The sequence below is a fragment of the Pleurodeles waltl genome, chromosome 12, assembly GCF_031143425.1.
Source record: "Pleurodeles waltl isolate 20211129_DDA chromosome 12, aPleWal1.hap1.20221129, whole genome shotgun sequence".
Classification (NCBI taxonomy): Eukaryota; Metazoa; Chordata; class Amphibia; order Caudata; family Salamandridae; genus Pleurodeles; species Pleurodeles waltl.
In genome coordinates, this window is record NC_090451.1 from 124,760,427 (window position 1) to 124,786,579 (window position 26,153).

At 43.5% G+C, this 26,153-nt stretch overlaps 1 non-coding gene across 1 annotated transcript; it reads left to right on the top strand.

Moving 5' to 3' along the window:
• Positions 1 to 11,256: 11,256 nt before the first annotated feature.
• On the top strand, positions 11,257 to 11,330 carry TRNAT-AGU (transfer RNA threonine (anticodon AGU)). The gene has a single exon. It is a non-coding gene; the product is annotated as a tRNA-Thr (tRNA).
• The last annotated feature ends 14,823 nt before the right edge of the window (positions 11,331 to 26,153 follow it).

Here is a 26,153-nt window from a genome sequence, read left to right on the forward strand (position 1 = left end):
GGATGTTCACTGCTTTCTACACTATTTGAAAAGTATATTCCTGAGCTAATGTCGTCGTTGGGTACAGTGGATATGTAAGATGAGATTTAGAACACAGTGTTAGTAAAACAGAGTAAGATGAACGGGTACATCACATGTTTCTTCCATTCCAGTGGCCGCTCTCTCCCCTCTGCTGCCTCGTTCATGTATACTCAATATCTCCAGCTCACGCTGCTCGGCTCGCCCTTCATTATCTCTCTTTTACTAATACAACGTTTTAGGTTAGTTTTCGGACTAATTCTTCGTTCCTGGACCAGCTTTGGATAAGGAAACCCTGCAACAGTGTCACTTTCTTCAGAAAAATCGGACAATGTGTCTGGGGAGAGGGAACCGCAACAGAACCTCAGACAAAAAGAAACAGCAACAATGTGTCGGATAGTGGAAAACTGCATCAAAGTATCAAGGTTAATGGAACTGTAACAACATCTGAGACAAGATAAAACTGCAACACTGTTGGAAAGTAGAAAACTGCAACAACGTTTCAGCTAGAGGAAACTGTAACAAAGCGTCCCACAAGAAACTGTATCAACCTTTAGAACAAGAAGAAACTGTAACAAAGACTCAAGACACAGAAAACTGTAACAAAGTCCAAGAAAGAAGAAAGTAACGAATCCTCAGGCAACAGCAAACTGTAGCAAAGTAAACACCAGGGAAAGGAACTGCACCAACATCTCAGACTAGAGGAAACTGTAACAAAAGGCTCACACAAGAAAACCCATCCCAGACAAGAGGAAACAGTAACAAAGGCTCATACAACAGGAAACTGGAATCACACCTCAGAAAGGAGGACACTACGATGTTTACACCAGCTGCACTGTGAGAAACAAGCGGATATTTTTATCTGTTTTCCATTGCCCCTTAATTTGCTTTTTAGGCGGGCAGCAGTTGGGGTGTATGGGAAGCAGCCTAAACCACGACTCCTAACAACGACGGACGGTCGTGATCCACAAAAACAGAACAACACTTTCATGAACAACGTCCCTGCTTTCCTCTGCCTTAACCACACAGGTCCAGAACAACGAACATGCGTGGTTAAGGCAGAGGAAAACAGACTCCGGATCGGAGAAGACGTGGTCAGGTAAGTGGGACTGGGTAGCGTTGGGGGCTAGTTTTAGCGGTAAGGGGTGGGGGTCAGGGTATTTTTAGTTTTTTAGGGGTTGGGGTAGAGGTAATTTTAGGTTTTAACGGCAGATGTGGGGGTTGGGGTAGTTTTAGGGGCAGGGTGGGGGTTGTGGTAATTTTAATTTTTAGGTGCGGGTGGCGGGGTTGGGGTATTTTTAGGTTTTAGGGCGTGTGGGGGTCAAGTAGTTTTAAAGGCAGGGGTTGGGGTAATTTTAGTTTTTAGGGGCGGGTTAGTTTTAGGAGCAGGAGTGGGGGTTGGGGTCGTTTTAGGGGCGGGGTGGGGGGTCGGGGTAGTTTTAGGTTTTAGGGGCGGTGTGGGGGTTTGCAGTTGTTTTAGTCATGGGGGTTCGGGGTTTAGTGTTATACACCATCCTACAGAGGAGTAAACAGACACCCAGAGAATTCTGAAGGGGCTGGTAAGGTCACCAGTGTAACGTGGAGTAGATTTTTTTCTGATTTTTGTAGACCAACTGCAGGCACAGGGTAAAGTCTCACAAACTATATAATAAAGTAGGGACTTTTAAAAAGTGTTGTTAGAATTCTACAAAAAGTGCAGCAGCCCTGCTAGGAGGTTGAAAAATGCCTTTACTGTCCCACTAAAAGTGCTACAACCTGGTAGAGAATTTGGAAACTGCTAATGCAAAGTGCTGTTACAATAATTTTAAGCTGTTTCAACTGTCCTGAACTTCCAGCACTGTTCCATTAAAAGATCTGAACTTGCTGAGAAACGTCCCAATGGTATGACACAACGTCCCTCAGCTGAGATGGCCAGTTCTGCCTAACCCATGTGCCCTCCAAACCTCATCTAGGAACCACCCTCCAAAACTGGGACTTCGTCAAGGGATGGGGAAGCCTCCCCATATGGAAGCAAGCTCCCTGTGTGCTCCTGGGCAGCCAGTGCATATCAAAGAAATCTCTGTATATCTCAGAATGTAGTTGTAGTTATTCAGACAGACTTGCAAGTGCCAAGTGGTAAAAAAAAAGTCAAACTTAGCACTTTGTATGAAATTCATGTACTAAAACACAGCTACAAATGTCATAGCTATCTTCAAATTGGAGTTACACTAGGTCACCTGATTTATACCTCTCTTCTTTAAATTGATAACTTGTAAACATTTCATTTTTCCAAGTGTAGTTCAAGGACGCTCATCCAAACCTAACTTGCCCCAGATTCTACCCTCCTTGCACTAGTGGTGGAAAAAACATCACACTGAATTCCGTGTGTCACTTTTTACCTTCACATGAATGCATACACAGAACACACCAAGCAGCACTGGTGATTGGTTCTGCTTTCCTCTTCCTACACCAGGGCCCTAGATACTTGTTCCTACAATTAGTTGATGACGTACTGCCTTTATAGCCAGTCAAGGTGTTTTTTCTTAGAATTCTGGTACTGTAATCCTGAACTTAAAATTGGATAACCAAATATAAACACCCCAAAATAGAAAGGAAAAATACTTAAGTGGGTGAAACCTTCATGCATGGAGCTGGGGAACTTAAATCATAGGGGTGACGTGCCCTCAACCTTTAAACACGTTCTCTAGCTGCCCAGTGGCTTCCTAAGTGATACATATGATGTGCGAGGTGTTGTTATGTCACTTCCAGGGGTGCTGTTTCCCATGGTGCCATTTACTGAGAAGACACAGGCTCTAATTTCAATCCCGTCTACTTCTATCACTCCCCACTTGCATCCCGTGGAAGTCAGAATGTTCCATCTCTGGGCCGAGGGTTTGTGATGTAGGATACATCGACAGTAAGCCGCAGCTGTGGTCAAGCAACAAAGGTTGTCTTTAGGGGGCAATTGGTGGCTTTGTCCAAGGCTAAGTTTGCCAGAAGTAAATACATGCACTGACGATCCACGTCCAGGCGTCGGTATCACTTTAAAGATAAAATACAAAATGTAATTCCACAGTTAAAGGTGGCGAACTACAATATGACTCAAGATGCGAGCAACATCTGGTACTAAAGTCCGAGTTGTTCTTTGGGGCAGACAACTCAGTGGGCTCAGGCTCCTGCAACCGAGCACAAGTTAACACTCCAGTTAGGTTCGTTGGTGGTGAAATTCCCTGGAATAATGGGGGCTGTCTCTTTTTTTTTTTTGCAATTTCCTCAGGAAAAAAAAAAAAATTCTTTACTAAGTGCCCCGGAGCTTCCTTTGGATCTTGGCAGCGATCGCGGGTTCCAGGACGTACTCAAAGACCAGCATCTCCAGCCTGGGTGATGAGAAAAGGAAATAAAAGGGGGATCTGTATTTTGAAAGTGGCAAACGTCTGTCCACTGACAGTGCGAGTCGGCAAGACATTTCCTAAATGTGGCACAAGGGAAGCGAGTGTGTGAATTCGTCTTCTTTTCCCATCCCATTTCTCACACTCGTCGGTTCTACCATGTTTCCGCAAAGGAGAAGGGAGGAGATAATCCAATGTAGCATTTCTAGCGGTAAATCTCTGCCCTGGCAAGTGTTTGGAGTGTCATGAGTCGCTGTTTTCTGATTGGCTAATCTCAGCGTCCCTACGCAGTCACCGCTGCGCGCAGCATGATATAGCAGACCTGACGCCGTAACCACAGAGCAGCAGAGTGGCGCAGCGGAAGCGTGCTGGGCCCATAACCCAGAGGTCGATGGATCGAAACCATCCTCTGCTAGAGTTTTCTCTTCCTATAATTTTTCATTTTAATCTAATCGGGGTTCATGGTTAAATATTTGCGCTCTTCAGTTGTTATTTTTCTTTGTACATATTTTCAAGTTACTTTTATTTTTCCCTGAACAAGCACCATTTCTAAACGTGCAGCTTGCTGCAGGAACAGTTGTGCCCACAGAGTACAATTGTATGGAGTAAAAGTAATGCCTTTTGTTTACTAAACTGAGAAGCAGTAGAAGGGCGTTAAGAAACGATCAAAGAGCACGAGATGTTTGCAGTAAATACACCATAATATGCTCTAGGCTGCAGCTCAACGCCTGTTCACAAGGGTTCACTGATAACACAACAGTAAGAGAAGCTAACAGTTCTTTAATACAAACAGGGCCGGCTCATACATAGGGAGATGGCCATGCCACCCCAGTTTAGACCCAGCCATATGGAAATCAGTCTTGACCGTGTTCCCCAGGAAACAGTCCAGCCCGAACTGCCAGGCCAGGTCTTCCCTGGACTGGAAACAAGCATCCTGGGACCAGTTTCGGGGTATCACCCCTCCTCAGCCAGGAACAGGGTCCAGACTGATTTGCATATGGCTAGGTCCAAACTGGGGTGGCATGGTGAGCAAAAGAATTGATGGATCTAACCCAGATCTGTGACTGGGGGGTGAATGTTAGATTGGTTCCGCATTCTGTCCGTCAAATGTGTTTTCTTGGCAATTTTAGTTTAGCAACACACCCAGCATTTGGTTCCCTCGACTTGTGTTTTCAGAAACTTTTTGTTTGTCTTTCCTAAAAAAAAATGAACAGATGATGGCACGTTCGTTTCTAAACACACAGCATTCACACTCAAATGTTGACATTTTAAATTTCAGTCCTTTCTGGACACTGATCTTAGTAGCAGCGCATTATATTTTTCTATTGCCTCAGCTCGCGTTTTCAGAATGTTCTTTTTTTTTTTTCTTTTCTTCTTGCACTGGTGGTGAAATGTATTTGTATGTTTTCCTTTTTATAAAGCACACCTTTACTTTAGAATCATGGGTGTTATGTTCTTGTTTTATTAAAGGGTTTGGGCCCTCTTACACGTGCTATGGCTGCTCACAGCGGCAGATGAACAACCATTCCGCTATCTCACTCAGTGGTGGTGCATGCGGTGAGAATTATAAAATGCAAAACTCTAAATTAATATTTTTCTCTACAACATTTATGTTGCATCTCGGTGTTGCCCTTGGTATATTTCTTTAATTCATTGCGCACTCTCAGCCGCAGGCTCTATACTCACTGAGCTACCTCGCTCACCGGTGGTGCAATGTATATGTATGTTTATTTTTTTTTTAAAGCACACCTTTTCTTTAAGATGGTTGGTGTTTTGCTCTTGTTTTATTAAATACTTTAGACCCTCTTTACACGTGTCTGTGGCTGCTCGCAGTGGCAGATGCACTACCATTCAGCTATCTCACTCAGTGGTGGCACAGGCCAAGAGTCTTCATAACTTACAAACCTCTAAATTAATATTTATCCATACAACAATTATGGTGCACCTCAGTGTTGCACCTGGAATATTTATTGCATTCATTGCGCACTCTAAGCAGCAGGCGCTCCACACACTGGGCTACTTTGCTCACTGGTGCTGCAATGTATTACCGCTCATGATCTTACTTTGGCCTTCTCTTTTTATTTGTATTTATATTATTTTAATCCTACAGCGTAACTCTTTTTGGGTGTGTGCTATTTAAAGGGTCTTGTTATTATTTATAGATGCTACGGAAACTTAAAGTGACAGGTGCATTAGTCGTCCTTATTGTATCATTCTTTTAATTTGTTTTTTTTATTTCAGTGCTCTTGTTGTTTTTCCACCACTGTAAGGCGCTCCAGGAACAAGCAGTGATGAATGAAGGTAAGCCTTACCCCAATGGCTTCATTTAGGGTGACTCTAGTCTGTTTGGCCGGGGCTCACACTGAGCTTTGCTGTCTTCTACTAGGTTAGAAGGGAGCTGCTCCGGTTATTGGTTTTACAAAAACTTTCTGAGTATTGGGAAGTGTGTGTACAGTTTAATCAATTTCACTGAATGAATGCTCCTTGGAGAAGAAATGTTTTTACATATTTTAGTGAGTATGGTTGCTGTTGTGCACCATAATTGAATAGTATGTAGGGAAGTTAAATATTCAGACAGGGATACCAATTGTAAATACATTTGTGTTCAGGGCAGAAGCAGGAGGTTTCAGTCACTCATTGTGGGGCAGGAAGCTTTATTTTGTCTCTTTCTATTTCACTTGGATGTAAATCGTTCACACTTCTCCATGTTTTGTCAGAATCCTGCTGTGACGAGGCACATGGATCAAAGGCTGTGTGGTTTTAGTTTGGATTCTCATATGGGCCTGTAATTAGGATACTTACAAAGGGAAACTGGGGAAAAGTAATATTGCAAACAAGATAGGCATTACTGTTGTTTTTAAACACACACAGCATTCGCGCTTAGATGTTGGCATTTAAGTTTTGTTCTCTTCTGGGCATTTATGTTAGTTGTGGCGCAATAATTTTTCTTATTGCCTCAGCTCGTATTTTCAGAATGTTCCGTTTTTTTGTCTTTCCTTAAAAAACACAACTAGATAACGGCAAGTTTATGTTGGACCATGCATGGCATTTGCGCTCAAATGTAGGGATTTCACATTTATGAGCACACCCAGGGGCATATTTATGCTCTGATTGCACCGAATTAGCATGATTGTTTTTACTCTAATTTGGTGCAAAACTAACTCCATATTTACACTTTGGTGCTAGACCTGTCTAGCGCCAAATTTATGGAGATAAAGTCATTTTTTGGAAGTGGAGACCTACCTTGCCTTAATGAGATGCAAGGCAGGCGTTCCCGTGCAAAATATGACTCTATGGCCTTTACGCCATATTTCGGGGCATATTTATACTCTTTGGCATATTTATACTCTTTTTGCACAGAATTAGCGTCATTTTTTTAACTCTAATTCGGTGCAAAACTAACTCCATATTTATACTTTGGTGCTGGACCCGTCTAGCACCAAGGCCCTGATTTATACTTTTTTTGTGCCGCATTAATGTAATTTTTTGACAAAAAAGGGGCAAAAACGTACAAAATATTGGCCCTTATTTATACTTTTTGCTGCAAAACTGCACTAACACAGTTTTGCACCAAAAAATTTAGCACCGGCTTGCACCATTTCTGTGCACCAGCCTGTCACCATATTTATGGAATGGAGTGCAGTTAACCTTTCCAAAGAATTTTCAAATTATGTTTGATCCTTTGGAGCTAGAATCTTTTTTTGTATTTGTGCAGTAATGCATCAGATGATCGATTAAGTGATGTGAGATGTAATTCCGCAATTATGCGGAAAATGCAGCTGCCTCCGAAAACACATAATTCCATTGTGCCTGATATTGGCCTCCCAACATATTTACATGATAAACTACAACTGGAGAAAAGTCAATCTCGCATAGTCCTGGAAAATCCCATAAAGAAGTCTAAAACACAGAACCAGCCCTTAATCCAAGCAATGGGCCCCTCGAACCATGTCATTTTTGTACCAGCGACACTCATGTTGAATATAAAAGGAATATATTTTAGGCTGCACCTGTTCTGCACAACGCTGTCAATGCCCCTGGTCATGTGCTGTGATATATGTGGGTCAGAAGGTAACCCAGGTACCGTATAATCCGTGGCACACGTACATTTCGGAGACTCGTTTTAGGCGTGGAATCAGGTCTCAACTCTGACAGAGAGTTGGAATTCTTTCTTGTTGACTAAAGATGTCTCTTACATATTCATGACATTGAAGTTGGTTAAGCTATTTGTCATTACCGTCATCTGCTTTTTTGTCTGAAAAAGATGATATTTATGGTTTATATCTGTTTCCCATTTCCAATGGGGATTTAACATTGAGTTATGAATCAAAATCCTTCAACAAAGTCATCAGGGAACATAGTATGCATTTTTTAGTTTTTACACGGTTGGGTATTTTTGGTATCATTTGAATTAATTTTTCTAACATCTGTATAATACAATTCCTTGCCTTTAGAGTTTAGGTTATCGATTTAATGAAGAGGGACTAATCATGTGTCAGTCCGATTACGTGTGGTGATTTAGCCCAATTCCCCTTCACATACGGACTGGACAGTTGTTTATAAGATGGCCAGTTTAGGATGAAATGGATAATGGTCATTCGTATTGTAGCCATAGTTCGGAGCTCTGTAGGCTTCCGAAGTATGGGTTTATCTTATATTTTCCATTGACATGGGATTGCCGGAATGGCATCATTATTATTATATATATTTTTTTGAAGTGGCATCGGTTTAGTGCACTTCGTTATTTTGCATTAATGGATTTAATCCTTACTGTTTAAATCGTGGCAGTACAGCCGATAAACAACTGTGCTCCCCCAAGCCATAGTTCGTGGTGACTCTGACTTCCAAAATCAATGGTAGTCTGTTTTTTAGTTTCATGGCATTGCGTGTGGTTGTATCACTGTGATTTTCGGTAGTCCGTTTTCCAGTTTCATGGCATTTCGTGTGCGTTCTTAACCTGCGGTCCTCTTGACTTCCGGGTCACAGACGCGAGACACGGGAGTCGCGCACTCGCGTCTCCCTGTTCCTTTGGTTTTTTGAGCATATTGGAATTTTACTTCAAATGCGGTGAGTACCGGTTTATTTGTGATTGTTGTACTTGTGATTGTTCAAACAACGTCGGTTTTTGATAGGAGACTCGGTCATGGTCTCGTACTAATTTGGCATGTTCTCAGCAGCCTCCTAGTCTCTATTCACGGTGTACTTTAAGCGTTGTTTAATTTCTCAGGATGCTTTTTTATATTTGGACTGGAGATTAATACTATGAGATATTGTGAGGTTGGCTTTGGTCCAATGGCATTTCTTAACTTTGTGATCATATTACTAGAAGATGTTTGCTAAATAAATCGTGTTTGTTCTGCTTGGTTTCACGTTAGATCTGGATGGTGGACAATGGCTGATATACCTGATATTCGCTGATATGTGGATCTAATACTAATATGGATATGGAAAATCGTTCCTTTTAGGATATGGACCTTGTCAAAGTAGGTAATTAAAGTGTGGTATTGTTGACCCATTTCTACGTTGAGCAGCTTTTGAGCATGGAGCTACAATATTTATTACTTATCGTATTTTCGTTGTTTATTTCTTTACGTGTGCACACACTGCATTTAGGACTTCAGTCCACAACTTGCTTACCAGATCCAATTTGATGGACATTTGTTGATGACGTATAAAGTGGGTCAACCCTATAAAATTAGGAGGTATGACTTCCAATTGTTATAGCATGATGATCGACACAGGGGTGTATCTCTCGCATGGATTTCTGAGTTTGTGGTCGGTGCACGCCATTGGTTGTCTTTCCTCCGACTATGTAGTTTGTCTTCTCATTTTGTGATTTAATTCATGATTTGTGTGTTTGCTGGTAGACAAACCTATTGTCTCTTCCTTTGGGTCCTATTCCACGTTTTGGGTGATTCTTAAACACAAGGGACACTTTGTGGCTAATGCTTCGGCCAATTTTGTTTGGGTTCCAATTGGAGTTCTTTACTCATTTCTTACTTCTATAATTTCAAGGACTAAGTTCTAGTATTTTGGTTACTAACTCAATGAATACATTTACAATTTTAGCCCTGAAGAAGTCGTTTGGGATTTGAACGAGGATTTCCCATGACGAAACACGTGTTGGCTTGAGTTGTACCATTATGGAGGTGTTTTCAAACACGGCTTGAGTTGTACCATTATGGAGACATGTTTAAACATATGAGAAAACTATTCAAAGCACCGAATAAGAATGGACTTTTCAAACGTGTATTAAAAGTGGATACTTGATTCTCTTGAAATTACTTACTGATTGTATAAACAAGTTTTTGTTAGGTGTGCCGCACTATGTACCATTGTTTGTTGGGTTGTTTAAACCTGTAAGGGATGGGTGTGTTCCCTTGTGCTGGCACCCTTTCTTTCTTTTGCTCTCATTATTGCTTGAATTGAATTTGTGCCATTCATGATCCTGAGCGCCTATACAACCCCAAGTTCTCACCCCACCATTAGAGTCCTACACATATTCTATCTGCCAAACTTCTTCTCTGCTGTAGCGGATTAGGTGCGCCACACACACCTCCTGCAAAACAATTCAGATGTTTTATGAGGGGGCAGAGCAGAGAATTGTGGGTTAAAGGGAACACCTTCCGGTTTGGAAAGTATAAACTGTGTACTGAAGGGCATCATAGAAGCAAGCAAGTGATTAAGGTCTGGCGGGGGAGGGGCCGCAGAAAAAATGGTGCAGGAAGTACAGGGTTAGGGACTCAGAGCCTAATGTGTGACAGCGGCGGTATGGAAGGAGCTGGGGTGTGCGGAGAATGTGCAGCACACTGAGCATGCGCGGTGCTGCCGAGGAGAGGCCAGTCTTATTCTGGAGCATAAAAGGGCAGGCGGGGTGTGGAACGGTTCTAGTCTTCAGTCCATCTTTCCCTGGAGTTGCTCATCCTGCCGTTCTTATGGTGAAGCGCCTTCAGTGCCATTCATTGTACAATGTACGTGTTTTATTATGATCTGTTCCTGGTATGTGCAAGATGTGCTTCAGCTCAGAATTGTTCCAGCGCCTCAATGCGCTGGCGAGTGAAATATGATGATGTACAAATGCTTGACTCACAACCACAGGCAGACACTCTCGTGAGACACCCGAGTAACCCACACTACACAGCAGATAACATGTGGCCGGTTAGTAGCTAATTATATTAGACATCGGGCCCGTTTTTTTTTCACTTTTTGCCTTTTTAGGTCATTTTATTAGAAAATTAACGTATGCAACTTAATCGCTTAAAGTAACAGCACATAGGGCTGTTGTTTATTCTTTTATACAAGTGATCTCTGGTGGCAGATGGTTTTACCAGAAACTCTTTATAGCCATTGATGGGTAACAGGACCCTCCTGTTGCTGTGACTCCAGCCTCCGCCATGTTTTCATGGGCCTCTCATAGTGCACGTTTTGAAGCGCTGTTTGAATCCGGGCTGCATGACCCTAGGCACTTTCACTCGGAGAGTGTCGAGTTTTAGATGGGGTGGCCAGAGGTCACGAGAGGTGTAGGAAGGAGCGCGTGGGTTATGTAAGCCTTAGTTTAATTATATTGCTTACATTGGAAACCTTTATCATTGCACTCTAATATTGTTGTGTTAAATGTAAGTTTTGAGCACTTCGTCTACCCCTGTATGGCGTTCACCCATTTGAAAACATTAGAAAATAAGAACATATAGGTATGTATAGTGAGTGATAAGCATTTTTCATGACCTATTGTGTATTTTTTTCCATTCCATTATCAGGATTTCTTCTCCGTCTTCTTTTTTGTTAGAAGGTAAAACAAAATAGCAAAAGTATGCATAGTGTACCTTTGACACTTACACCCTAATCTCTATACAAAAACACTAATGGGCAGGGCGCTGTGGCTTAGTTGGTTAAACCGCCTGTCTAGTAAACAGGAGATCCTGAGTTCGAATCTCAGCAGTGCCTTTTAAAAAAATAATGTTTTTTCCTAACCAATAAAACCTACTGTTTTGAAATGAACAAAAAATGTGTTGTCTGCTTACCCTGTTAATACTGTTTTTATAGTTGTCACAGGTAAACCATAATCCTCCTTGAAAGCTAAAAACACGTTTTGGTTTTTAATTGAGCATCTGCTGTCCCCCCCAACCACGATTATCTTTTTCAAATCCAACCGGTGTGGCATTGTGAAGTGAAAACAATATCCCAAGCTGCACTCACATCATTGTACAGTCGGGACGGCATTAATATTGGTGAGCCAAATACCAAGAGTGCATAATTCTGACTCGACATCGTGGCTCGTCTATGCACTACCAGACACTCCCTGCCTATGTATCTAAGTCTTGCATGTTCTTCCTTTCTCCCTGTTTTTCCTGTTTAGATCTTCATCCGTCTTACTGCTTTGCGTGTTTGACCCTGTCTTGCTCTTGGTGAATGTCTGCTGCAGAAACATAAGTTCTGGTTCCTGAAAATGAGCGCCGGTGCCCAAGAGTAAACTCCCAGCTCAAATTAAGCTCCAGAACCAGATAATTACAGCACAGGCAGCCGCATTGCAAGCTTCATCAGGAAAAGATGACTAGAAGCGGTGCACTATATTTTATCTTTAATCAAGTTCAGTACAATATGAAGAAGAAGCAACTGCCCAGCACTCCAACCCAGTTACGGAACAAAAATTGAGGGGCGTAGCTGCAAAGTTCATGAAGGGGGCTCCCTTTCAGACTCACTCAGGAGTTCTCAGTCGAGGGTCCTCTTCTGAGGGTGGCCATAGAGCTTGCCCCCCCCGGCACCGCTGTGACCTTTGTTACACCATTGCTTCAACCCTCTCACACTGCGCCTTGTTTTCTCATTCCTCAACCACCTGTTCCAGCATGGAATGCGGGGACATTCCATACGTATCTCATTCCCAGAGACAATACATTCACCTTATCTGAAAAGACTGTGGATAGGCCAAAAGTGATGGAGCGGTGCAGAAGGAGCAGTAATAAAACCAACAGAAAACAAGCATTTTTACAACTGGACAGGGTGCACAGCACAAGTAAGGCCTTGTCTGGAGTACTGGGTACATTTCTAAAGGGCTCCTTTGGAATAAGCTGTCTAACCCTCGCTGCCTCCCCTGGTCATTTGATTTCCACTTTAGAGACCAATCTATCCTATTATGGCCAAACCTTGAACCACTTCTGAAGTGTTGTGTCTAGTTCTGCAGAGACCTCTTAGGGTATTGAGCCAAGTATACAAAGTTCCATCTATTTTTTTGGTAAAGTTTTCAAAACCTCTCCAGGAGCATTGATGCTACTTTTAAAGACTACGTCTGGGATAATTTATCCGGATCCGGTGGCCACCTATGGTGTATTGTGGCTGCTACTGAAGGGTTTATCAATCAATCAATCAATCAATTTGTAAAGTGTGCTACATACCCGTGAGGGTATTAAGCGCTGGGGGGGGACTGCTACTGCTCGAAGAGCCAAGTCTCGAGGAGTTTTATGAAGGAAAGAAGGTCCTTGGTCGGTCATAAATCTGGCGGGAGGGTGTTCCAGGTCTTGGCGGCGAGGTACGAGAATGATCTGCTGCCGGAAGATTTGCATCGGATGCGGGGGATGGAGGCGAGGGCGAGGTTAGCGGAGCGGAGATGTCGAGTGGGGGTGTAGAAGCTGAGTCTGTTGTTCAGGTATGATGGTCAGGTGTTGTGGAGTGCCTTGTGTGCGTAGGTGAGGAGCTTGAAGGTGATCCTCTTGTTGACGGGGAGCCAGTGAAGGTCTCTTAGGTGGGGGGGGTGATGTGGCAGTGGCGAGGGAAGTTGAGGATGAGTCGGGTGGAGGCGTTTTGGATGCGTTGGAGGTGTTGGAGGAGTTTGGATGAGATCCTGGTGTAGAGGGCGTTGCCGTAGTCGATTCTGCTGGTGACGAGTGCCTGGGTTACTGTTTTTCTTGTTTCTGTTTGGATTCATTTGTAAACTCTGCCAAGCATGCAGAGGGTGTTGTAGCAGGAGGAGGAGATGGCACTGACCTGCTTTGACATGGAGAGTGAGGAGTCAAGGGTGAAGCAGAGGTTTTGTGCGCTGTCGGTAGGTGTCGGTGGGGGACCCAGCGTGAACGGCCACCATGATTTGTCCCAGGTGGAGGGGGTGTGCCCAAGGATGAGGACCTCTGTTTTGTCTGAGTTCAGTTTTAGCCGGCTGTTTCTCATCCAGTCGGCGATGGCTTTTAGTCCCTCGTGGAGGTTGGTTTTGGTGGTGTGCGGGTCCTTGGTGAGGGAGAGGATGAGTTGGGTGTCGTCGGCGTAGAAGATGATGTTGAGGTTGTGCTGGCGGGCCACTTGTGCAAAGGGGCCATGTAGATTTTGAACAGTGTCGGGCTGAGGGATGAGCCCTGGGGTACGCCGCAAATGATGTTGAAGGCTTTGGCTTGGTACAGGGGGAGGCGGACTCTTTGGGTTCTGCCGGCGAGGAAGGATGCGGTCCATTCGAGGGCTTGGTCCTGGATTCCTGCTGCATGGAGGCGGGATTTTAGGGTGTGGTGACAGACAGTGTCAAAGGCGGCTGATAGGTCTAGGAGGATGAGGGCTGATGTTTCTCCATTGTCGAGGTGGCTTCTGATGTCGTCTGTGGCGGCGAGGAGGGCGGTTTCGGTGCTGTGGTTGCGTCTGAAGCCGGACTGGGAGGGGTCGGGGATATTGTTGTCTTCGAGGTACCGAGTAAGCTGAGTCTTGACGATTTTCTCGATGACCTTTGCCGGGAAAGGGAGCAGAGAGATGGGCCAGAAGTTTTTCAGGTCCTTGGGGTCCACCTTTGGTTTCTTGAGAAGGGCGTTGATTTCAGCGTGTTTCCAGCTTTCCGGGAATCTTGCAGTTTCGAAGGAAATGTTGATGGCTTTCCGTAGGTGTGGTGCAATGGCTGCGTCTGCTTTGTTGAAGCAGACTGTTTATCTAGAGTATTGTGTCAGTTATCAAAGGTTGTTTTGGCATTTTGTATCATGTCCTAATGACACCATGAAGTTTTTCTTCTTGATCAAAGGCCGCCACTTTCATGTTTCCAGTGCAGCAGATATCATCTTGTTCTTGAAGCCACGCCTGAAGTATTGCGTCCAGTTGTAATATTTGTTTTACTACTTTAGCCCATACTTACAGCGTTGTTTAGTTCTGGCCGGTGCACTTGCAGTGTTGTTTTCAGTTTTGGAGCCAAACCCAGAGACTGTCTTCATTTGTGGATACTGCATCCGGGGTGCTTATTCAATTCTAGAGGCTTCATCTGAAGTATTCTGAGTGGTGGAAAATCATGTAGTGTGTTGTGTCCAAATAAAAATCCTTCATCCATACTATTGTGTCAAGTTTTTAAGGCCACATATTCAGTTATGGACGCCTCACCTTAAGTTTTGTATCCAGTTCTAGAGGCTGCTGCTGAAATATTTTGACTGCCTTGGTACCCTCATCTGCAGGATTGTGTCAAGTGCCTCGCACCCCATCTGAAATATTGTGTCCAGTTCTTGATGCCTGACTTAGAATTTTGCTACAACTCTTTGAATGTTTGAGTACCGCATCTTGCATATTGAGCTATTTCTGTAGGCCTCCCTGGAACATTGTGTTCAAATATGGTGGCAACATTTTATTGGGAATATCCCTGGTGGTCAACTCTGGAGTCTGTGCCCAGTTTTGGAGGCCTCATCTGGAGTAAAGTACCAATTTCTGGAAGCCACAGCTAAAGCGCTAAAAGCACTGATAGGATTCTCGTCTGGAATATTGTACTTAGGTTTAAAAGACAGCTCTGTTATAGTATGTTCATTTCCAGAGGGCTTATGAGAAGTTGTGTGTCCATTCATGGAGACTTTGCTTGTAGTACTGCTTTCAGCTCTGGTTGCTTTGGAATACTGCATGCACCTGTGTTGGCATAATCTGTATAGCTTCCTCAACTTTTCTTGGCTTCAACCAATGTGTTATATCTTTTGCCTAAAACTATCTCTGGAATAGTGTGTGAATGTCTGAAAGCTTCATGTGGAGTAGTACTACTACTTTCAGAATCCACATCTGGACCATTGTGTTCAGATCTGAAGGCCATATCTGATGAGGTATATTCAGGTTTCGATCTACACCTGATGTCAAAATTCTGTTCTAAATGCTTTGTCTGTAATACAATCCTACTGTTTAAAACCACATTTAGAATATTACGTTTAAATTCTCTAAACTTTTGATGCAGTATTAAAATTTGTTAGAAACTGCACCTTTTTGCATGGTCAACCCCTTCTTTTGCTCACTGGTATTGCTAGTGTTTGAATTCTGCGCACTGGGATACTACTCTCGAGTTCCTACTGTATGTGCTCTGATCCCTTAAACATGGCAAACCTGGATCAACAAAAACCGGCATATTTACCTTTCCAGTAAGGCCATAGTATAGTGTGTGGGAAACTACACTAGTAACATGGAAAATACAGTGTTACCTGTGGACTTCAATACCCATTGTGCTATTTACTAGGCAGACAAGGGAAAAATATGGCTTTAGACCTACAAGTGTAGCCTGACTAATGCAACTTTCATACCTACATGGAAACTAGGAGTAAGATAAATTCTGCTCCACTGGTGGAGTTGGTGACATTTTGCCGCTCCGTGTTACGCTTGCAACGCAGAGTTCTTGACAAATTCCTCCAACCTCCGTGTGGCGGGATTTTTCTCATTTGCGTTTCATCAAATTTAAGTTGGCGAGCACGAATGGGAGTTGGCATCCTTTAGCATGGGTGATGGGGGGCACCCAGCAAGATTTTCTCACTGCGAACAGTGGCAGGCAGTCTCAACCATTCACAGTAAGAAAGCTGAGGCTTGAGTAGAAAATCTATTTGAGCGGCAGCAAAGTTAACTTAAGTAGCAGCTCCCTATGGCCCACAGAGCATGGTGCTGTTCACAACGATTTACAGTGTGGAATTGTCTCCCGATGCTAAAAATCAGCATGAGCACCACAACATGCCAATTTCCACCCTTTTGCTGAACTCAGCAGAATCTCACAAAGTTTTTTATGTAACTCTGTGGACTTCTGCAGAGTTAAACTCCACAAGTTCCACCCACCTCAAATGTAACCCTGGCAAAATAACTAGGGGAGTGTGAAATTCTTGCAACTTGAGCATTTATGTGAAATGCAAAACTGGTATTTGTCTCTGTATCTGGGTGCAAAGTGCAGATTCATTTCATTGTAAAACTAATGCAATTGTGCAAAAACAACAAAAGCACAGCGAAAAACAGCTGCTCATTGTATATCATTTGCATTTTCCCATGCATTTGTGCTTATTTTTCACTATGAGTGGTGGATTCAAGTTACATTTTATACAGCAAACAATGCATATTTCTGCAATGTGGGATAATAGGTAATAATTTGAATTTTGCATAGCAAGAGTAGTGCATGAATTATGACACTTATGCTACTTATGCCATTGTAATGGAAATTTTGCCTGCTCTTTAGAATAACTTTTTTTGACAGATAGAAATCCTACATTAAAAGATTGAGTAGATGTGATCAGAATCTTTCATTCCAGGTGCGGAATTGATGGGATTTGGCAAATGCCCTTTACTCTTGTAAGATGGAGTTCTGTCTAAAATCCGCCAATCACATTGTGGTGAAATATTTCCTGCGAGGCTCCCAAAATGTGAGTGCAAGCAAGATTTTGCATCCTCTCACCATTTTCTAGCATGGGTAGTCGCAGGCTGCCTCTCAAGTACATTTGCTGCTGCTTGAGTAGATGTCGTACTTGAGCAGCAGCAAAAATCACTTCGAATGGCCTAGTGCCCTTGATCGCTGCCTGGTGCTGTTCAAGCAGATTTTTCAGATCTGCTCCCACTACTGATGCTAAATTGCAGCACCAACAGCACAACATGCATATTTCTGCCTGTTGGCGGATCTTAGCAGAATCTCACAAAGTATTTACATAATTCCGTTGAATCCCACGGACTGAAGTTCCACTAGTTCTGCTTACAACTAATATTGAGCAAGTCATCCTAAACAGGACTTGTAGTCCACAAGGTAGCCTGCTTAGTATTTAAAGGGGACCATTTAAGGATCTCATGTTGGCATGTTCCTACAGCGACTAGCCTCTAAAGCCTATTTTCACTGCACAGGAATGTAACTGATACTACGAGAAAACTAAAAAGCAAGTAAAATACTACTTTTGCTAACTCTAGTTTGGAATAAGCTACATATATTATTCAACCACTGCTGTGCATACTTATTAAAATTTAATTCAATAGTGAATTTCAATTTTCTAAAAATAGACAGGAAAGGTAATATTTAAATACTTAGACTTTGCCTGTCTGAATCCCAAGTAGGCTAATTAGCATTAGCCTGCCAGCAACTTCCCTGTTAGTTTTTTGCCCTGAATGGGGTATGCAAACTGTATCCAGAAACGGACCAATGGGTTGTACCTTTTAACATGAAGACCAGGATGTAAGGTATTCTGACTTACCTCAGCCTCAGGAAGGGCAGCTGGGGATGGTTCTGGAACTTCAACAACATGAAAGGGACCAGACTGACACCTATATATTAATAGTTATGAGTAAAGGGAAACTTGGGGGAAGAATATGCTTCTCCCATGTTGTTAGTTCTGGGGGAGGAGGTGGGGGTCCGCCGCCAGTCCTCTGAACCGCTATCTGGTGTCTTGAGACCACGGAACGCACCTTCCCCCGTAGGTCGTTCCTCCTCTTCCTGATGTCATCCCGTGTTCTTGGGTGCTGTCCCACTGCGTTGACCCTATCCACAATTTTGCGCCATAGCTCCATCTTCCTAGCTATGGTGGTGTGCTGCACCTGTGCTCCGAATAGCTGTGGCTCTACCCGGATGATTTCCTCCACGATGACCCTGAGCTCCTCTTCAGAAAACCTGGGGTGTCTTTGCAGTGCGATGGGTGGTGTGGGTGATGTGTGGGATGGTGTGTGTTGTGATGTGTAGGGTGATATTTAGAGGTGTGTTGTGTGAGGTGCGTAGATGTTGTGTGAGTGATGGTGTTGAGTGCCTGTGGATGCTAGTTTGTAGATGGTGGTGTCTCTCTCTGGCCTTCAGTCGCAAATTGTTGTCGTAGGGATTTGTGGGCGATCTGGGTGTGTGTTTTATATTGTATTTGGTGTGTGGGAGTGGTATGTGTATCAGGTGTGTGTATTTCGAATTGTCCAGTGTGGTTGTGTTTGTAAATGTGTGTGTATTTTGAGCGCATCGGTGTGTACCGCCAATGGAATACCGCGGTGGAAAGACCGCCACATGGATTTGTGGGTCTTGATAGTGTGGGCGTATTCCTGATGGCATGATGGTGGAGGTTCTGTTATCGTCAGTTTATCATTTTCCTTTGGTGTGGCGGACTTGTGTGGGTGTCTAGATTTTGGCGGATTCCGAGCTGTGGGTCATATTAGGTTTGGTGGAATTCCCTGGCCGCAGCGGTGTGTTGGCGGTCTTCTGCACGGCAGTAAGTGGATTTTACCGCTAATGTTGTAATGATCCCCTAAGTCTTATCCACCTCGGGTGACACCTGTCGCTCCAATCCCGGTTGTGCTCTGGCCAAGTAGCAGTGCCTCATCTCTACTCAAGGATTTTTTTTGAAAATTAATTAGAAAATTAACGTATGCAACTTAACCACTTAAAGTAACAGCATATAGGGCTATTGTTTATTCTGGTATACAAGTGAGCTCTGGTGGCAGATGGTTTTACCAGAAACACTTTATAGCCATTGATGGGTAACAGAACCCCTCCTGTTGCTGTGACACCAGCCTCTGCCATGTTTTCATGTGCTTCTCATAGTGCACGTTTTGAAGCGCTGTTTGAATCCGGACTGCACAACAAAAAGGCACTTTCACTCGTAGAGTGTCGAGTTTTAGATGGGGTGGCCAGAGGTCACGAGAGGTGTAGGAAGGAGAGCATGGGTGATGTAAGCCTTAGTTTAATTATATTGATTAAATTGGTAACAGTGCTTTAAATGGGCCGGTTCTCTCCTGTACTGAGTACCAGCACTTTTTTATTTTGAGAGGGAGAGTACCGACATATCTCAAGAAAAACGTAATACTTTTAATTGGAGCGTACCGGCACTTCTCAGAAACAAGTAGGTACTCTATTAAAGAGTACCTGCACTTCTATTTTTCCATTTAAAGCACTGATTGGTAACCTTTATCATTGCACTTTAATATTGTTGTGTTTAATGTAAGTTTGAGCACTTCGTCTACCCCTGCATGGCGTTCACACATTTGAAAACATTACAAAATAAGAACATATAGGTACGTATAGTGATATGCATTTTTCATGACCTATTTTGTATTTTTTTCCATTCCATTATCAGGATTTCTTCTCCGTCTTCTTTTTTGTTAGTAGGTAAAACAAAATAGCAAAAGTATAAATACTATGTGCCTTTGAGACTTACACTGTAATTTCTGTACGAGAACACTTATGCACATGGTGCTGTGGCTTAGTTGGTTAAAGTGCCAGCCTAGTAAATAGGAGATCCTGAGTTCGAATCTCTGCAGTGCCATTTAAAAAAATAAAAAATGTTTATGCTAGACGAATAAAACATACTGTTTTGAAATTAACAAACATTTGCTGTCCACTCACCCTGTTAATTCTGTTTTTATAGTTGTCACAGGTAAACCATAATCCTCCTTGAAAGCTAAAAACACGTTTTCGGTATTTAATTGTGTATCTGCTGTCCCCCGACAACGAGTACCTTTGATTTTCAAATCCAAACTGGTTGGCATTGTGAAGTGAAAACAATATCCCAAGCTGCACTCACATCATTATACAGACTGGACGTCATTAATATTGGTGAGCCAGGGGGCGTGGCCAAGGCGTCAAGATGGCGGTCGCATTTTCGTTGTGCTCAGGACCCCTCCGTCATCCACCTCTCATAAAATCATTATCTGTGCACATCAGCATCGTGAATGCTTCAACTGAGTTCTTTTATCCTGCCCCGTCCCGTGTGGCGAGTTTCGGGCCCTCTCGGCCCCGTGAGACTGAGGATTCGGCGGATTTGAGTTTTGCCGCTGCTCCCCAGGTCAAGATGGCGGCTCGGAAACGGACTTGAGGTGCGTCCAGCTGCGGTAGAGCGGAGGCGGCGGCCTGGGTGGCCTGGAGGCGGGGCCACGGACCCCAAGGCGGAAGAGGTGCTGGCCGCATCCGGGGCGGAGGAGACTGAGGTAGGCCCGGACCAGCAGCGGCGCGATTCCCTGGCCCCCGCCCTGGTTTTCCCCTACCTCCCCGTGGTGGCCGGGGCCGGGACGGGGTCAGGGGCGCTCCATGGGCCGCGACGGGTGGAGGACCTGGCGGACCCGGGGCCCGATAATAGGAAACTGGACTAAAGAGAGACAAGAATTCTCTGGCAAGGCAAACGCAGGATTAATCACAACAGCCAGGAGACCAGTCACCTGCATAGAGCTGAAAAATGATCTCAAATGACTGCTGGCAACCAACCTTTTATACAGCCACAAAAATGCTGACTTATCAATATTATCCTAAAAAACAATAACCAGTCACAGAATAAAAGGTTATTAATATGCTTTCAAATAAACACCACATCTCCAGCGTCCTTAAACTCATGGCCACTATGTAGAGAGCCATGCAGGCTCTACAATACTTTGTTGCCCCGCGAGGTCTTGGGGGGCCGGCTTCGGTCCGAGTTAATAAATAATGACGAGGTCTGTGACCCAGCAGTTCCTCTGGTACACTATGAGGTGTTGTGTCTATGTGTGTCCCATCGTAGCCCCATAGCACAAAGGCTACAGTGGTAATGAAGCGGGATCAGGACACCGCAGTCAATTCTGTCTGCTTCAAGCAAAACCGGTGTTGGAAGGGGCACGCTGCAACGTTCACATATAATCTTCAGTGCTTAGCGCTGGGGAAAGAAGAGTTCGGCCCGGCCTACCTCGTCGCTGCACTGTGCGTGCGAGGTACACCAGTCAAGTGTTGAAGGTCACATTGGCCCGCTGCCGGTGATCAACACTCTCTACTGATATCTGTGGTGGTGAGATTTCCTCACATTTTATTCTTTCCTAAGCATCTACTTAAGGGGGCTCATCCCATTCCTTGTTGTGTTTCCAGTCACCAGGGATGTCATGCACTAAAGGCAGCTTGTAGAGGGTGGATGTTGTGCCTCTTGAGCTCATTGCCCACAAGCACGGAGAATACTTTCTTAAATATGGTTTTGTCCCTAGTGGCCATGGCATGAATGATAAGGTTAGAGATCAAATGCGGAGTGTGAGCATAACGAAGGCGCTCAGTCTCTGGAACGTCGAAATCACTTAACACTGCAATAAGGTCTTGGTGACTGTTTAATGAAGCATATCAGAAATCGTACGACACCCTGTCCCTTCAAAGTCGCAAAGCTATACTTTCAAAGGTAGGTGTTGGCATGTTGATGGAGGATCGGAGTATACAAGAATGGATACATTGTCATCCTGTGTAGCAAAACACAGTTATCCCAAGCTCGCAGCGTGGCGCTCACAGGGGTAATGAGAAAGGCATCAGCATGGCTCTGAGGCTTTTGAAAGCAGGTTAAGGTATGAAGTTGAGCATGGAACATTCTGTTACAATTGTCAGTCGAGCTGCAGGGTACCATTGAAGGGTGCTGGGGGTTGCCATCCCTCCTGCCTCCTAAGGCTAAATCAGTAGATTTTGAAAAATCCTAGGTGTTCTGCCCTTCCATATAAAGTGTAGCGGTTGCTGTTGAATGTGTTTTAAGTATGCCCTGTCAAGACAAATAGATTGAACTGGGAACATATAGCAACCGTGGTAGAATAGACATTTTGATTGTATTGATACTGCCAGCCCAGTAGAGGAGATGACTCCCTCATTGGCTTAAGTCCTTTTGTATACCCACCAGTAGTGGAGGGAAGATAATAGAAAACAAATCTCCATGGGGGGTAGTTATTATAAATGACAATATATTTAGTGGACTTTTTAGCCCACTTCAAAGGAAAGTAAGCTTTCCGAATTGTCACTTCTATAGTAGGCAAAATGAGAATGAGCACCTTGGATTTGTCATTGTTTATTTCATACCTGGAAGCTTCTTTGAAAGACTCGAGCAGAGCTAAAACTGCCGGGAGGAGTTAGTCAGGTGACCCCAGAAATAACAACACATCATTTGCATAGACCAAAATGTTATATTCCTGCACCTCAAACGTTATACCAGTTAGTCACCAGATCAGTTTGTGTTATCAAACAGTCCAATGGCTTGATAAAGAGAGTGAATAGTAGTAGAGCTAAAGGCTACCCCTGTCTTGTGCTCCTATGTAGCACAAACAGCACAGAAATCTGTCCATCAGAGTTATCCTTGCCATCAGCTGTGCATAGTTGGAGAAGATCATTCTCAAGAAAATAGGTGAGGCACAGAAAGGACCAGCCCACCAGGTCAAACACCTTTTCAGCATCCAAAGAGAGAACTACTGCCAGCATTTTCTTTAAGCGTGCATTTCCAACCAGGTGGACTGTGGCAAGAAAATTGTCATAAGTCTGGTGCTGCTTAACAAAGGCACTCTAATCAGAATGTACCAAAGACAGAGGTAAATCCACGAGGTGAGTAGCTAGAGTTTTAACATACAACTTTGCATCTATAGTAAGGAATGTAAAGGGGCGATAAGATTTTCAGAGCTTAGGGTCTTTGCCAGCCTTCAGGAGGACTGCGATAAGGGTTTTCCTCATGGTAGGCGTTATTGAGCCCACTCCAGCCAAATGATTGAAGAGGGAGACTAATTTGGAAGCCAACTGAGATGCAAATGTCTTATACCATTGAAGCATACAACAATCTGGCACAGAGGCTTTTCCTAACTTATAAGATTTCAATGCCTGTTTTACTTCTTTGGGTTGGAATGGCTGTTCCAGAGATTCACACCAGTAACCCATTACCTTGGGAACCCTAATCCTATCTAAGAAGCTCTCCTGCTCTTGCAGAGAGCTTGATTCTCCTGCTTAGAGAGCAGATTAGAGGTGAAAAAAATATTTTGATTTGTCTAAATTTTCAGTACGAATAGCCTCATTGCTAAGGGATCTCCTCAATATATTATTTCTGCTGTTTGGACCTTAATATGTTAGTGAAGTGAGTATGAACTTTGTCCCCAGAGATATTGGAGTGCTTTTTAAGATGGAGAAGAGCAAGCTCCATCTTGTTAGTCATGTGCCACATTCCAAATCTGTAATCTCCTGTTCCGGTTTGTCGGCCTCCAACTTGTAAAGGCATAGATTTTCCACAGCAGCAGATATGAAATGAACCCCTGACCACTGCCTTGAAGGCATTCAAAACCCCACCAGGCAATATCTTCTCACTCTCATTAATTTCAAAATATATGTCAATCTGTTCTTCACCTAATAGTGAGGGGAAAAGACACCAAGCCCCCTCTGCTGCACAGACACCCCATCTACCTAAAACACTGCCAATGCAGAGTCAGAGGCTGAAGTCATTCCGACATCAACCATCCTGGTTTTGGGCATGACTGTTATTCCATGCGCTGGATGGGTGGTGTATAGTTAGTAAGCTTTGTTTCATAGTCTCCCTCCTGGTCCTTCAGCAAAAGGTGTGCTTCTTGAAAACATGTTAAGTCTGGGCCAAATCTCTAATATGTTTCCAAACAGACTCTTGTTTATTAGGTGCATTAAGACCTTTTACATTGAGGATAATTATCTTAACCATCAAGCCTGTTTGAGATAAAGAGCAGAGAAGTTGGTGTAGAGAAATTGAGCTGAAATCTGTAAGACTTAGCTGATCCCCAAACTCCCTGAGTAACAAAGCCCAAGCTGAATCATAAGGAAAAACAAAGATAATAAAGTTGTCCAGGACAGAGACAGAGGGTCTCCTACCAATTGCCACATCCATAACAATAAAGGTGAGCAGGAGAGAGACAGGAGGTCCCCCCTCAAATGTCACTTCCAGAGACAAAGAGAGGTCTATGACATCTCTGAATATGGGGCAAGAGTAACCCCCCTTACCAGACTCAGCGGTCACTGGACGGAAATCATCTACCCTCTTCATCACCAGCTCAGCAAGTGTTACCATTCATGTCTTACCCTACACAGGCCCTAGCCAGACATTAAAAGAATAGAATGCAATAGCATTTCCCCATTTCCTCACTTATAACCCACTCCCTGTGTCCCACAAAAAATACACAATGTAAGCAAGACAAAAAGGGAAGAGAGGTTCATCAAGTAGGTGCTGGTCACTGTATAGATATGCAGCATCTCTTCACAGATTCAGAAAGGGTGCCAAATCAAGGTGGGAAGAGTTCTTGATCCTCTGGGCCCTGTGGCAAACACTGCTCCATTGTGGGTGGCTCCAACCTGCTGAATCAGACCCCTGGGCCTTCTTCTACTGTCCTACTTGCATCTTGCAGATTCCAGCTTCATGAAGGTAAGGCGGAGCAGGCAAGCTGTCCCGGCAACCTCAGTGACCACATCAGTTGTCACCCAGTTCAAAGGAGAAGCGGAAAAGGTAAGTCCATCCGTACCTTACACCTTAGAGGAGAGGATGTGGTGCTGTGGCCAGAGCTGTCCACTTTGGAACTGGAGAATCAATCTCAACTTTGGCTCAACATCATATGATTCTGGACAGATAATTTTAAATTGTCATGATGAAAAAAAAAAATGAATGTGCCCTTGTATATAAGGGTTAAAGTACCCCCTGCTGTACATTATAAGCAAATTGCAGGTCTCTGACAACATAGAGGAACGAGGCCAAAGGGCAAGTTCTTTTATACTTTTATAAAGTTATGGAACTCCACAGTGACATGCCCTATCCTTATAATGTGCTCCAGCAGGTACTTTATCCCATATAATACATGTTTGTACCATCACATTTCCCAGCAAATGACTTTAAACTTTGGTGCGCAGCTCCTTCATATGAAAGAGTGAACATGTTTGGAAACATTAAGAATAACAATAAAATCTCTTGTGCAAAAATAAGCACATTAAACACCTGTTAGATATTTGTTTTGAACATATATTAGAAACAGTCCAATCAATACATGTCGTATTTTTTATTTATTTTTTAAAGCTGCAGTAGCTCATAGTGTGTAGAAACATGCAGAAAGATTCTAGCTTTTCTCCAACTATTTAAGGAGTGCATAAAATAAACGTTCTCTCTGTTTGTCAATGTAAGCTAAGACAATGAGTAAAAGATGATCAACCTTCTCTTTTCACTTGCCTTAAGCAGCTGTTTCCGTTATGCTCTATGACCAGGGCTGCCTTTCACCTTGGCTCCTGGCTCTGTGGCGTTGTGACGTCAGTACTTAACGGTGATAACTCAAAAACTTTAACTCTGCCATCTTTTCTTCACCTCACAAGTCGCCCATTAGAAAGAAATTAGAGAAAGGCAAAGGATAAAGGGATTACAGAATCCCATGTCATATAATGTAATTGGTGCTCATATAAAGTGCTCTAATATCTTCGGGTCAAGTTTGCGCTATATATAACAACAAAAAAACAAATATATACATAAATATATAGCAATTTATTTCCGCTTTTGGATACCTTGAACAAGGTTGTCAGCCCCACTTTCACTAATTGTAATGGCCTGCTCACTGCTCATTGTCGTGGCGCATGCGCCTTCCTGTGCTTGTGGAGTATTGCTGCAGTATTGCATCACACGTCTTTTTGCCAGGTGTGTGCTGGGCACTCTGCCACCAGCAACTGCAACATACCATTCTTAACTGGCAAAGGAAACAGTGCAAGCGTTTCACGTGTCTAAAAAGGTTCTCAAGGCTGACAGTTAAAATGAGTGAGAAACTTACTGTGCACTCCTTTGTTATGCCGATTTTGGCATTTTCGCCGATTACGCTAATAAATAAATAACAGGAAATAAAACTGCA